The sequence below is a fragment of the Leopardus geoffroyi genome, chromosome X (assembly GCF_018350155.1).
Source record: "Leopardus geoffroyi isolate Oge1 chromosome X, O.geoffroyi_Oge1_pat1.0, whole genome shotgun sequence".
NCBI lineage: Eukaryota > Metazoa > Chordata > Mammalia > Carnivora > Felidae > Leopardus > Leopardus geoffroyi.
The window spans coordinates 102,410,720-102,423,454 of NC_059343.1; the positions used below are offsets into that span (position 1 = coordinate 102,410,720).

Consider the following 12,735-nt stretch of genomic DNA (forward strand, 5'->3'; position numbering starts at 1 on the left):
AACAAATATCTTCTGAGTACCTAACTGTGCCAGACACTGTTCTAAGTACTTGGGATAGATCAGTGAACAAAATAAAAATTCCTGTCCTCTTGGAGCTTATAGCATAGTAGGGGATGGAAGGAGGAGACATACAATAAATAAACACCATAAAGAAAATAACCATATAGTATGTTAGAAAGTGATAGATGCCATGCAGAAGGGGGGAAGTAGAATAGAGAAAGGACATTGAGAGTGCTATGAGAGAAGTTGTAATTTCAAATATGGTGGTCATGGTAGGCTTTATTGAGAAGGTGACAATTAAGCAAAGGCTTGAAGGAGGTGAAGGACAAGCCATGGAGATATCTGGGGGAAGTGTTCCAGGCAGAGTGAACAAGTGCAAAGGCCCTGAGGCAGGACAACCTAAGGATTAAGGGAAAAGAATAGGAAATGAAGACATAAAGGTAAGAAGGACCGTGATTGTGTAGAGCCTTTGTATTAATTATTTACTGTCGGGTAACAAACTGCTCTAAAATTTAGCTATTGGGGGCACCTGGGTGGCTCGGTTGGTTAAGCGTCCAACTCTTGGTTTCAGCTCAGGTCATGATCTCATAGTTTATGAGTTGGAGCCCCACATCGGGCTCTGTGCTGATAGTTTGTTTCACAAACTTGGGCAAGCCACCTAATCTCTCTAAACCTCAGTGTTTTCATCTGTGAAATGGAAATAATGATAGATACATATTTCATAAGATTGCTGTGAGAATTAAATAAGATAACTATGGTGCCTGGGTGGCTCAGTCGGTTAAGCTCAGTCGGTTAAGCGGTGGGCTCTTGATTTCCACTCAGGACGCAATCTCACGGTTTGTGAATTCCAGTCCCGCACTGGGCTCTGTGATGACTGCAGAGTCTGCTAGAGATTCTGTCTTCCTCTCTCTCTCAAGAATAAATAAACATTAAAAAAAATAAATGAGATAACTATTTTCTTGCAATTGCTATTACGCAATATGTCAGATGTGAGATTCCCAGAGCTATGACAGTAAGAGAGGATCAGAGGGGCTAATATTTAGCAAAAGCCTAACAACCAAAAAGAAGTCTCTCCTCTCTTCTCCTCCCTCCAAGTTCCCTTCTCAAGAAGGGCAGCATGATTTCAGGTGGCAGGTGATAATTATAACCTTCCTCTTACAATGAAACATTCTCATTCAGAACCTCTCATCTCACTATGCTAACATATAAGGGAGCCCAAGTTTGTGAAACAAAAAATCATTTGTCTGTTTGACAATCTTACAGCATATCTGAAATAAATCCAAGATAGATCAGCATTTTATGTACCAGATTTCCTGTTTCCCTGCCTTCTGCTTCTTCCCTATTCATTTACTCTTCCTTAATCTCCCATTCCCCTTCCTGTCCCGACTGAGTGTCTTCGATTCTTTTTTCCTTTTACCCTTGCCATCTAGGACGCAAACCATATATTTAAAAGAAAAATCTTTTAACATTTATTTACCCTTGAGAGACAGAGAGGGCGAGAAGCAGAGAAAGGGAGACCAGAATCTGAAGCAGCCTCCAGGCTCTTCATTTTCATATTTTTGAGAGACAGCGCGTCAGAGACAGAGTGCAAGCAGGAGAGAGAGAGAGAGAGAGAGCGAGAGACACAAAATCCGAGGCAGGCTCCAGGCTCTGAGCTGTCAGCACAGAGCCCGACGTGAGGCTCAAACTCACAAAACCATGAGATCATGACCTGAGCCGAGGTCGGATGCTTAACCGACTGAACCATGCGCCCTGAACACAGACTGTATTCCAACCTCAGTTCCCTCACTTACTAGCTGCGTGCTAGTGGAGGTAGTTAATTCTCTCTGGATGTCAATTTCGTCTGTAAAATGGATTTAATAAGAGAGTGCCTATCTTACAGGGTTGCCAAAATCACAACAAAGAACATGTCACAAGCCTATCACAGTGCCTGGTCTATAGTAAGAAAACTCGCTCGCTCTCTTGTCATCCTTTTACCCCAATTCCCCTGCTGCTCAACGCTAGAGTCCAGCAGGTAAAAGCCGTGGGAAAAAACACCCCGAGGCTAAAGAGGAAACGCTTGAGCTGGGGGCGGGGACTGCGACGTGCCCACTGCGCAGGCGCGCCGGCCAGGTCAGGTTCGGGCTTCCAGCTGGGGGGGGGTGGGGGTTGGGGGGGGGGGAAGAGGGCCACGATTGTCCTGGCAGCCCCGCTCCGGCCCAGGGAAGTGGCGGGACCTTGGCTGCGCCCCGCGGGGGCTCAGCGCTCTTCGAGGGACTTCGGGGCCCGAAGGGTAAGTTCGAAAATGGCGGAGGGCGAAGAAGGAGGGGCCTTGCAGGGCGGGGGGCTGGCCTCCCAGCGGGGGCAGCAAAAAGAAGCCTGCGAGGGGGCCCAGTGGCGCGGCCGGGGCTGTGAGACCGTCGGACCGTGGCCGGTGTCTCTTTGAGGCCCTGTCGCGGACGCGCCTCGGGTTCCCCGACTCGGGGCTCCTCCGGGAGATGGGCGGGCTGGTGGGTGCGCCTGAGGGAGACGAAGGGACTTCCGTTTCCTTCTAGGCTGGGGCCCGGCCGCCGAGCGGAGTTGGCATTTCCAGATTGGGGCTCGGGCCGCCCCTTCTCCAGGACCCTCCCCTCCGGACCGCGCTGGGCGCCGCGGGCGATCCGGGTTGACTCTCCTGGCGCGGTGGGTACTGCCCGTACGGGTTCCTACTTCTCCTCCTCCTCCTCCTCCTCCCCCTCCCCTCCTCGCGGGCCCCGCGCTGCGGGGGAGGGCGGGAAGGCCGCCCCTGCGCGGCGCGGGTGGCCCAGCCGCGGCTCCTTGCCCAGGTTCTCCGGAGCGCCGAAGGAAGGCGTGGGTGGGTGTGTGGCTTCGGGCCGGCCGGTGCCCTCCCAACCCCTGTGACCCCTAAGGTAAATCGAGTCAAAGAACTTTTTTTTTTTTTTTTTTTTTTTTTAATTATCAAAGGGACCGCCCTCTCCCCACCCCCGAATCTGATGCGTGTGGCAGGTACGGAGCTGGGTGGAGTGTGCCTGCCGGGGGCTTGTGCAGCAGAAAGAATAGGAACCGGAGAGCTTCCGGGAGAGGAAATTAGCTAGTAATTCTTTCCGATCTTTGCTGCCCTAGTCACCTCCCCAGCATATTCTGTGAGTAAAGCAAAATTCAGTCTAACTTTCAGTTTCATTATATTAACTCCTTAATACACTTAATTGTTTTCAGGAAGAGGGGGAGTGGTTGCTGAAACTAAAACAGCCCCCTCCACCTCCAAAAAAAAGAAAAATGTCAATCAAAGCTCTGTTAAAACCTGCCTATCCGATTTTAATAATCTACTACTTTGCTTTCAAATCGATTCTGTCCCTAGGTCTGTCCCACTATGCCTCGGATGGCTAATGACGCGTAGAAACGTACTCTTGTAAGACTGGAGGTTGCTATAGTGTTTCTTTCTTCTCTTTTTTTACTTCACATTTCTTAAAACCAGTTCAATAGAACTGTTACAGACGGCCATCTTAGAACTATAACATTTTAGAGTTGGAAGGGATCTTAGTCCAACACTGATATTTTACAAAAGTAGAAAGTAAGGCACAGGAAGATTTCAAGGCTTGTCTAAGGCTACTCAACTACTTAGATTGGAACCCAGGTTGTCTGGCTCCTTGCTCACCGCTCTTTCTGCGCAACTGCTGCCCAGAGCCTCCAAGGAAGAAAATTAAATATTCAGTTCATTGCACACTTCCGAAGCGTATACACTTGGTACCGTACAACTGTGCTACCACTTTCGATGTACGTATTTAACATTTTATGAAGCCAGTGCTTGAGATATTTTTTCCCCGCCATTCAAGAAGTGGCAGCAGTTTAGTTTAAAAAGATTTATACACACACGCATCTACATATTTGAATGGCCTCGGATAACTTCTTGAAGGGTACACAAGAAAAATGTTAACAGTGGCTACTTAAGGGAGGATGGAGAAGGGTGGGACGCTTTTGAATTTGCACGTGGCCTAATGTCCTGTTTGGATTTCTTACCATAAACAAGTATTTTATAATTACATACAATTTTTTAAATTTGCACACATATATGTATATCAATAAAAATAAGTATTCACCCATCGTATGTATATATAGATATATACGTGTGTGTATTTATGTATCAGTGGTTTGTATTGTAAAATCCACCGTGGTTCCTGTCAGCCCAACTGGCAAAGCAGGCCCGACTATCAGATGCTCACATTTCTTGTTTTCTTCTGTTGCTCCTAATATAAGATGGTAAAAAGAATATATGGTACTAGTATTTCTATATTTGTAGGAAATGTGCTAAGTTTTGATTATCGAATAATATGACAAACTAACATTCAAGATTATTGTATTTGATGCAATGAAAAAATATCTGAATATAGAATCTTTACGGGTAAGAAATCATTAAAAAAAATTAAGATCGGAAGGATCCCTGGTGATTTGTAGTTCAGCTCTTTATTTTTTATGAGTACGTTAACTAGGACTCAAAAGAAGAAAAAGTGAATTGCCCAAGATTATGTATCTGATTATTGGCAGAGCTTGGACTAGGGTCTAGGTTCTAGTCCAGTGCCCCTTGTGCTATATTTGGAACTTTATTGCTTTCTAGTGCATTCAGTGACTCCAACTACACAGAAAAAAAGTGCCGAGTAAAGGTTAGGCCCATTTCAATAGATAAGAATTATTGTAATTAATGTGCAAATTAATTTGTTCAGTGCTTGAAATATTCTACTGACGTGTTCCCCTTACATTTGATTGTAAACATTAATCTGTTTAATAAATCCTTTATATTGTAAATGCTTACAGACTCCAAATATGAAATTATGATATTTTACTAGTTTTGTTCTCATATTTAAAAGTCTGGTAGCTAGTGATAATGTGAGGGGTGGGAAGTTACGCTTTATAAAATAAACATTTATTGAGCACCTACTCTATGCCAGGGATTGCACTATGTGGTGCAGGGTTCCAAAGACAAATATGGCAAAATAGATGTCCTTGTTCTTTTGAGGCTGGGAGATTATCATGAGCTGTCAACTCTCCAGCTTTATCTGTGTGGTCTAATCTGGTAATAGTATTATAAAATGTAATCTGTAGCACAGTTTAAGGTCATTGGCAGTAGATTTGAGGAGACAAAAACAGTATTGGTAAAATAAGTTGATAATTGAATTGAACAAGTGCTCTTTTTCTTTTACTTTTTATTTAAGGGGGAAAAAAGAGCATGTATTGCTCACAAAATTTAAAAGTCCCAGGCTTCCAGCTTTTTACCAGTTCTTCCATTGCAATTACTAGGGAGCAAATATTGTTTTCGTGTCTTAGAGGTCACGTGGTACAATGAGAAGGGCCCTGGATTTGATGCCTGGGTTCTTGTCTTGGCTTTGTTTCCCTTTAGCTGTGGGATTGTGAGCAAGTCACTACATATTTCTACATATTTCAGTGCCTACACATTTCTATTTTCTTCATAACTTTTTATGAATTAAATACCCCATTTAATTGGAAACAGAATATTGTGAATATTTTAAATTTTAAATATGTTTCTTATAGAAAATTTATGAAATTCAGAATTGTATAAAGAATAAATATAATCCACATTCTTTTATGTTTATTTTTTTTTTTATTTAGGCTCATATTGTGTGTAGATTGTCATAATCCTTTTTTCTCATTCAGTATTCTGTATTGAACACTCCTATGTCATGAAAAGTCTTTTAAAATGTAGTTTTTATTTATCCTCCATATTATTCTATGTCCCAGTTTCTTCAGTTTTATAAAGTAACAGATTTGGGCTAGTTGATTTAAAAGATTCAAAACCTGTGATAGTAGTTTTTTTTTTTAACTGATTATCTCAGATCTTATCAAGGAAAAAAATCCCATGTAACAATTCCAAATCTGTTTGGAATAAATACTTAAAGTGAGAATGAATTAAGAACAAGGTGGAGGGGCGTCAGGGTGGCCGACTCTCGACTCCGGCTCAGGGATCTTGATTCGTGATCCCAGGGTTGTAGGGTCAAGCCCTGTGTCAGACTCTGTGCTGAGCTTGGAGCCTGCTTAGGATTCTCTCTTTACCTCTGCCCCTCTTCCCCACTCCAGTGCTCATACTCTCTCTCTCTTAAAAGAACAAGGTGGACAGATAAACCTTAATAATTTGTGAATTCTACTTTCATTTATCTTTTTCTGCCTTTCTGATTTGAATATTTTCATTTATTTTAAAATTTCAAGTGCTAAGACTTGAATTTCAATTTGTTGGAGATGTGAATGATATATGGGTCATTACTGTGTTGAAAGATGGCCTATTTTACCAACTTGGATGGGTATAGAATAGGTTGAAGAATAAGTTGGGCTTCTGGGCTTGAGATTCTGGGATTACCATAGTACAGAGGAGGGGAAATTTGTGGAAGCTCAGAAGTACTCAGTAACTTGCCCAAGGTCCAAATAGCTATTAAGGTGCAGGGGTAGGATTTGGATTCACATTTCTCTGATTCTAGTAGTGATGCTTTTCTTCCATTGCATGCTGTGTTTCAAAAGATGAAGATCTCTTAGACATTTTTTTTTTTGAGAGAGTGTGCACGTGTGCAAGAGAGTTGGGGGGAGGAGAAGGAGAGGGAGAGAGGATCTCAAGCAGGCTCCAGACCCCAGCAAGGAGCCTGATGCAGGACTTGATTTGACAACCTGATCCAAGGTCAAGAGTTGGATGCTTAAGTGACTGAGCCACCCAGGTGCCCCTTGGCTACACGTTTTTTGATGGTACCGCTTTGATCAAAATTGACTAATTTGGTATCTTTGGATAAATTGAGCTAAGGTGGGAAATGTTGAACTAGCACTTAAGAAATGGTTTTCAGCTTGAGACAACCCAAACAGCACACCTTGAGCACCTTCTGCTTTGAGCTGAGCTCCAACATCAGTATGTTAACAGTGGCTGGCATGTAGCAAATGCGGGCCTGGTAAAAAATTGTTGACTGAATTCCTCTGCGTTGATAAAGAAATGTATTAGATGAAAAAGGAGAAAACTTCTAAGGCCTTCCAGATAATTTGAAATGAAGGACTTTTCGTGCTCTGAGAAATTAACCAAAGCAGTCGTTGATAATTGTATTTGCCATAAGAATTTGAGGCCAAACTTATGAGTTGTGCTTTATGTTACTGTGATTATACCTAATGGTAGGTTGTCCTTTGTGTGATAAAAGCATACTTTATTTTTCAAAGTTTATTTATTTATTTTGAGAGAGAGTATGAGCGGGAGAGGGGCCGAGGTGGGGGGGAGAGAGTGAATCCCAAGCAGGCTTGACACTGTAGCATGGAGCCCAACGTGGGGCTCAAATTCATGAACCGTGAGATCGTGACCTGAGCCGAAATCAAGAGCCAGATGCTTAACCGACTGAGCTACCCAGGTGCCCCTAAAAGCATATTTTAGGTGATTTTGTAGGACTTGGCCTGGGCTTTTATTATTTTTCATTATGGTATAGTTTTAGTGCTGCTGTATAATGCATTTTGGAGTTTGATTTTTGTATGATTGGTACCCAGTCTTTGTTAAGGATGTGTGTGATTCACTTATCATGATCTGCCTTTATAATGTGTTTTCAAGGATATGGGTCGTGGTGAAAACTGAGGTTTTACCTGTATAGACTGGGAATAGCTTGACCTCAAATGGTCATACGGAGGTTGAACCGAGTGAGTTAAGGCTGATGTTCTAAACTGGGTAAAGCTGCTACCACTGTGCTTTCCTTGGAATCTATAAATACTAACGTGTGGTTTAACTTTTATACTTATAATAGTTTTGTTGGCCTCAAAACACAGGCCTCTGCTGTGTATACAATCCTGTATTGCTATACGATTTACCTTTCAATATGATTTACCTGCTAATTTTTCAAGCCTTGAAAGGGCAAGGAACTAACATTTTCTGCTACCTCATCAGACTAACCCTTCTGCCAATAATTCATACAGTAATTTCCTTAGACCTGTAATGGTTCTAATCACTGGGTTTGGTTTTGACGGTCATTTACTGCATGAACTTTGATGAGTAACAATCAGAAGACCACAGTTTCCCCATATTTCAAATGGGGCTATGATATGTTGGATAGGTTAAATTAGATACCACAAATGAAAACATTCTCAATGTAAATCACATACATATTTTAGTTATTATCAGAAGTGACATGGTGAAAAAAAAGAGGCTGGGCTGAGGAATCACACAAGCTCATACTTAGGTTTTGACCTTCTGTTAATGGAATCAGACGTTTTTTAGTTTCATTTCAGCATGTTGTAGGTTAGAAAAAATATTTACACGTAGCTAAAATGATGGCATGGAGGGAAATGAATATTAGTTTATAGATAGTTTGGAACACGTGGGCACTCACTAAATATATAGGCGGCCGAGTGGCTTTCAGATAGAACTAAGTATTTTTACTGGAGAAAAAGAAAAGATGTTGGCTTTTATAAAGAATTTGTTTTAGAACTTGCTTCAGATCTTAACATGATCAGGAAAGAGAGTACTTAATTCTGAGAAATATCTAGGGTAGGTGTTAGGCTCTCACCAAGTCATCTATTAAAAGAACCTCGCTTGGTATGGCACTTGTATAACCATCAGATTTTTAAGTACTGCGTCCTAATCACTCTGTCAGGATAAGTTAATCTTGATCTTAATAAATATCAAATAGAATAAGTTCCAGTTCTGTGCCACTAATCAGCTCTATGGCCTTAGCCAAATCATTTAACTTCCTTATGCTTTCGTTTCCATATCTTTAAAATGAAAGAGTGATTTCTATTATTATGTCAGCACAAATGCATTCAGTGATAGTGAACAAGTTTCGCTTGTGGGTAAGATGATTTTAATTTACAGTGTACTTGATTCAGAGCTGCCCTTTAGTAAAAATTAGGGAAATTTTGGGGCAAAGATTACAGGAAACTCTTCACTTCTTACCAGGCCCCAAATTAATTGATTATGTTTACAAGGAAGTGAGTAAACAGTTCAGAACTCCAGCGGTAGGCATCAGACATTTTCAACAAAGTCCTGTTGTTTTCAACTCAAGTTAACAGTAAGTAGCAATCAGGCATTACACCTGTGTTTCTCAGCCCTCTCTGCTGGCGACTTACTGCCACCCAAGCAGAGGACCAGAAGACATTTGTTCATGGCCAACCACTGTGGACATGACCTGATGACTGCTTTCACCTCTGGGAGATGACCTGTATTCCTCTTTTTTTTTTTTAACCTGGTGATTAACAGTGTCGACATCAATTTACGATTTGTTCTTTCTCATTGGGGTGGCTCAGAGTTAGTAATCTAACGGTAACATTACAAAGTAGAAGGCTGGCACAAATTCTCAGGATAGGCAAAAAGAGAAGGGCCAAGAATATATCCTTCCCTCTCCTTGTTATAAGTTATAAAAATTATCTTTTGAGAATGAAAAGGCAAAACCTTGCAATACCAGGCCCTGCTATTGATAGTTTGCTGGGCTGTGTTCACGGATGAAGGAAGTGTTGTCACCTGGCACATAGCCAGCATGGACTCTTGATTTCTGAGTCATGAGTACAAGCCCCACACTGGGCCTAGAAATTATGATCAATTAATAATAATAAATTTTTAAAAAGTAACCCTTATGCCAAAGTGGTACATTTGGGAAGGCTTGTTGTTCTGAAACCCTTCAGACCTGCCTCTGAAACTTGCCCAAGAAGTTTCACAGCCCAGAAGTTGAGTTGGTACATTTCTCCATCTCAGTGAACTGATTGGTCTCTTAGTCCTGAGAATACATCAGTACAGTTAGGTAGTGGTGTCTCATTTCAGGAGATGGTGATGCAGGTGGGCTTCCAAAGTTAGGGCTATTGTACAAACAATCTGGGATTTTATAAGAGCAATTTCTGTGGAAATGAAAGAAAAACAAAGGTTAATAATTAGAGCAGATTATAGTCCCAGTTTCTGAGTTCTGAAGGCAGCCAGTTGAGAGGATTTGTAGATGTCCAGCTCAAAGCATCTTCAGATGGAGTGAGGGCAGGCACTGGCATTCTGAAAGATTTTCCTGGTCTGTAATTTGAATGTCTCTGGTGATCTGAGTGGTCCATATAGCAACAGGCATGAAAATTGTTTATATGTGAGCTGTTGTGATTTCTCCGAAAGTTTATATCAAGTTGTCCAGCTTTAAATTGCATGGCTTTGGAAAAGGGACAATATTAGTTCTCGATGATTCCAAATCAGAAAGTTTGGGCGGGGGGAGATGGTTCTTGGGTGGCTCAGTTGATTAAGTGTTTGACTTTTGATTTTGGCTCAGGTCATGGTCTCAGGGTTCATGGGTTTGAGCCCTGCGTTGGGCTCAGAGCTGACAGTGTGGAGCCTTCTTGGGATTCTCTCCCTCTCTCTCCCTGTCCCTCCCCAACTCACTCTCTCAAAATAAACAAACATATTAAGAAATTAAAAAAGAAGGGTGGGAAAAATTTGGAAATGTTAGTTTGGTGGGGTGCCTGGGTGGCTTGATGGGGCATCCAACTCTTGATTTCAGCTCAGGTCATGGTCTTACAGTTCGCAGGATTGAGCCTTGAATTGGCCTCTGTGCTGACAGCACGGAAATTGTTTAGATTTTCTCTCCCTCTCTCTCTTTGCCCCTCCCCCACTCCCTCTCTCTTGCACGTGCATTCATTAATATTAATGAACAAACATTAAAAAAAGTGTTCGTTTGGAGAGTTGCAGCCAAATATTGGAGGAGACTTCTGAATTCAAGATCCAGTCCAGTTTATAGGTAGAACCTAAAAGATAATTAATAGGGGCTCCTGGGTGGCTCAGTTGGTTAGACATCTGACATTGGCTCAGGTCATGATCTCACGGCTTCTGAGTTTGAGCCCCACGTCGGGCGGGCTCTGTGCTGACAGCTCAGAGCCTGAAGCCTGCTTAGGATTCTGTGTCTCCCTCTCTCTGTCTCTGCTCCTCCCCTGCTTGCACGCTCTCTTTCTCAAAAATAAATAAACATTAAAAAATTTTTTTAAAGAGACAATGGCACTAGAATTTGATATTCATAATGGTGTATTACTGTCTCTCTGCAATCATCCCCATTTTTATCTAAAATAATCACAGTAAGATCAGTTTATTTGCAAATTCAGTCTAGTCTCAATAAACCTGACCTGATTATTTACGTAAGTGCAGCAAGAATAGTGATTTATCATATAGGCTCCTTTTTTTTTTATTTAAATCCAAGTTAGTTAACGTATAATGTAATAATTTTAGGAATAGAATTTCGTGATGTATCACGAGTAACATCCAGTGCTCATCTCAACAAGTATCCTCCTTAATGCCCCTCACTCCTTTAGCCCTTCCCCCCACCCAACACCCCACCAGCAACCCTGTTTGTTTTCTGTATTTAAGAGTCTCTTATGGTTTGTCTCCCTCTCTGTTTTTATATTATTTTTGCTTCCCTTCCTTATGTTCATCTGTTTTGTATCTTACATTCCACATATGAGTGAAATCATACATTTGTCTTTTTCTTATTTCCCTTAGCATAATGCACTCTAGTTCCATCCATGTTGTTGCAAATGGCAAGATTTCATTCTTTTTGATTGTCAAGTATTATTCCATTGTATGTATGTGTGTACATACACATCTTCTTTATCTGTTCATCAGGTGATGAACATTTGGGCTCTATCAGTACTTTGGCTATTGTCGATAGTGCTGCTATAAACATTGGGGGACATGTGCCCCTTCAAATCAGCACTCCTGTATCCTTTGGATAAATACCTAGTAGTGCAATTGCTGGCTTGTAGGGTAGTTTTATTTTTAATTTTTTGAGGAACCTACATACTGTTTTCCAGAGTGGCTGCACCAGTTTGCATCCTCACCAGCAGTGCAAAAGAGATCTCTTTCTCCACATCCTCGCCAACGTCTTTTGTTGCCTGAGTTGTTAATGTTAGCCATTCTGACCGGTGAGGCGGTATCTCATTGTGGTTTTGATTTGTATTTCCCTGGTGATGAGTGATGTTGAGCATTTTTTCATGTGTCAGCCGGCCATCTGGATGCCTTCTCTGGAAAAGTGTCTGTGTCTTCTGCCCATTTCTTCACTGGATTATTTGTTTTTGGGGTGTTGAGTTTGATAAATTTTTTGGTTTTGTTTTTGTTTTTATGGATTTTGGATACTAACCCTTTATCTGATATGTCATTTGTAAATATCTTCTCCCATTCCATCAGTTGCCTTTTAGTTTTACTGATTGTTTCCTTTGCTGTGCAGAACCTTTTATCTTTTTTTTTTTTTTTTTTTTTTACTTTTTCGATGTTTATTTAGTTTTGAGACAGAGAGCATGAGCAGGGTAGGGGGCAGAGAGAGAGGGAGACACAGAATCTGAAGCAGGCTTCAGTCTCTGAGCTGTCAGCACAGAGCCTGACGTGGGGCTCGAACCACAAACGGTGAGATCATGACCTGAGCTGAAGTCAGATGTTTAACCACTTGAGCCACCCAGGCCCCCAGAAGCTTTTTATCTTAATGGTGTCCCAATAATTCATTTTTGCTTTTGCTTCCCTTGTCTCCAGAGACATGTCAAGTAAGAAGTTGCTGTGGCTGAAGTCAGAGAGGTTTTTGCTTGTTTTATCCTCTAGGATTTTGATGGGTTCATGCCTTATGTTTAGGTCTTTCATCCATTTTGAGTTTATTTTTGTGTATGGTGTAAGAAAGTGGTCCAGGTTCATTCTTCTGCATGTCGCTGTCCAGTTTTCCCAGCACCATTTGCTGAAGAGACTTTTTTTCCATTGGATACTCTTTCCTGCTTTGTCAAAGATTAGTTGGCCATACATTT

The 12,735-nt window shown here is 41.6% G+C and overlaps 1 protein-coding gene across 3 annotated transcripts in view; it reads left to right on the top strand.

Annotated features, from left to right (window-relative positions):
* Positions 1-2,072: 2,072 nt before the first annotated feature.
* Positions 2,073-12,735, top strand: part of LOC123595379 (X-linked inhibitor of apoptosis) — a 49,631-nt gene continuing 38,968 nt past the window's right edge. The window contains exons 1-3 of one of the 3 annotated variants that reach the window (XM_045473045.1): positions 2,160-2,272; positions 2,535-2,661; positions 2,944-3,122. The gene's annotated coding sequence lies outside the window, so the exon portion shown is untranslated. Of the gene's footprint in view, positions 2,273-2,534; positions 2,889-2,943; positions 3,123-12,735 lie in introns of all 3 variants that reach the window. The other 2 variants (XM_045473046.1, XM_045473044.1) reach the window with 2 other exon arrangements.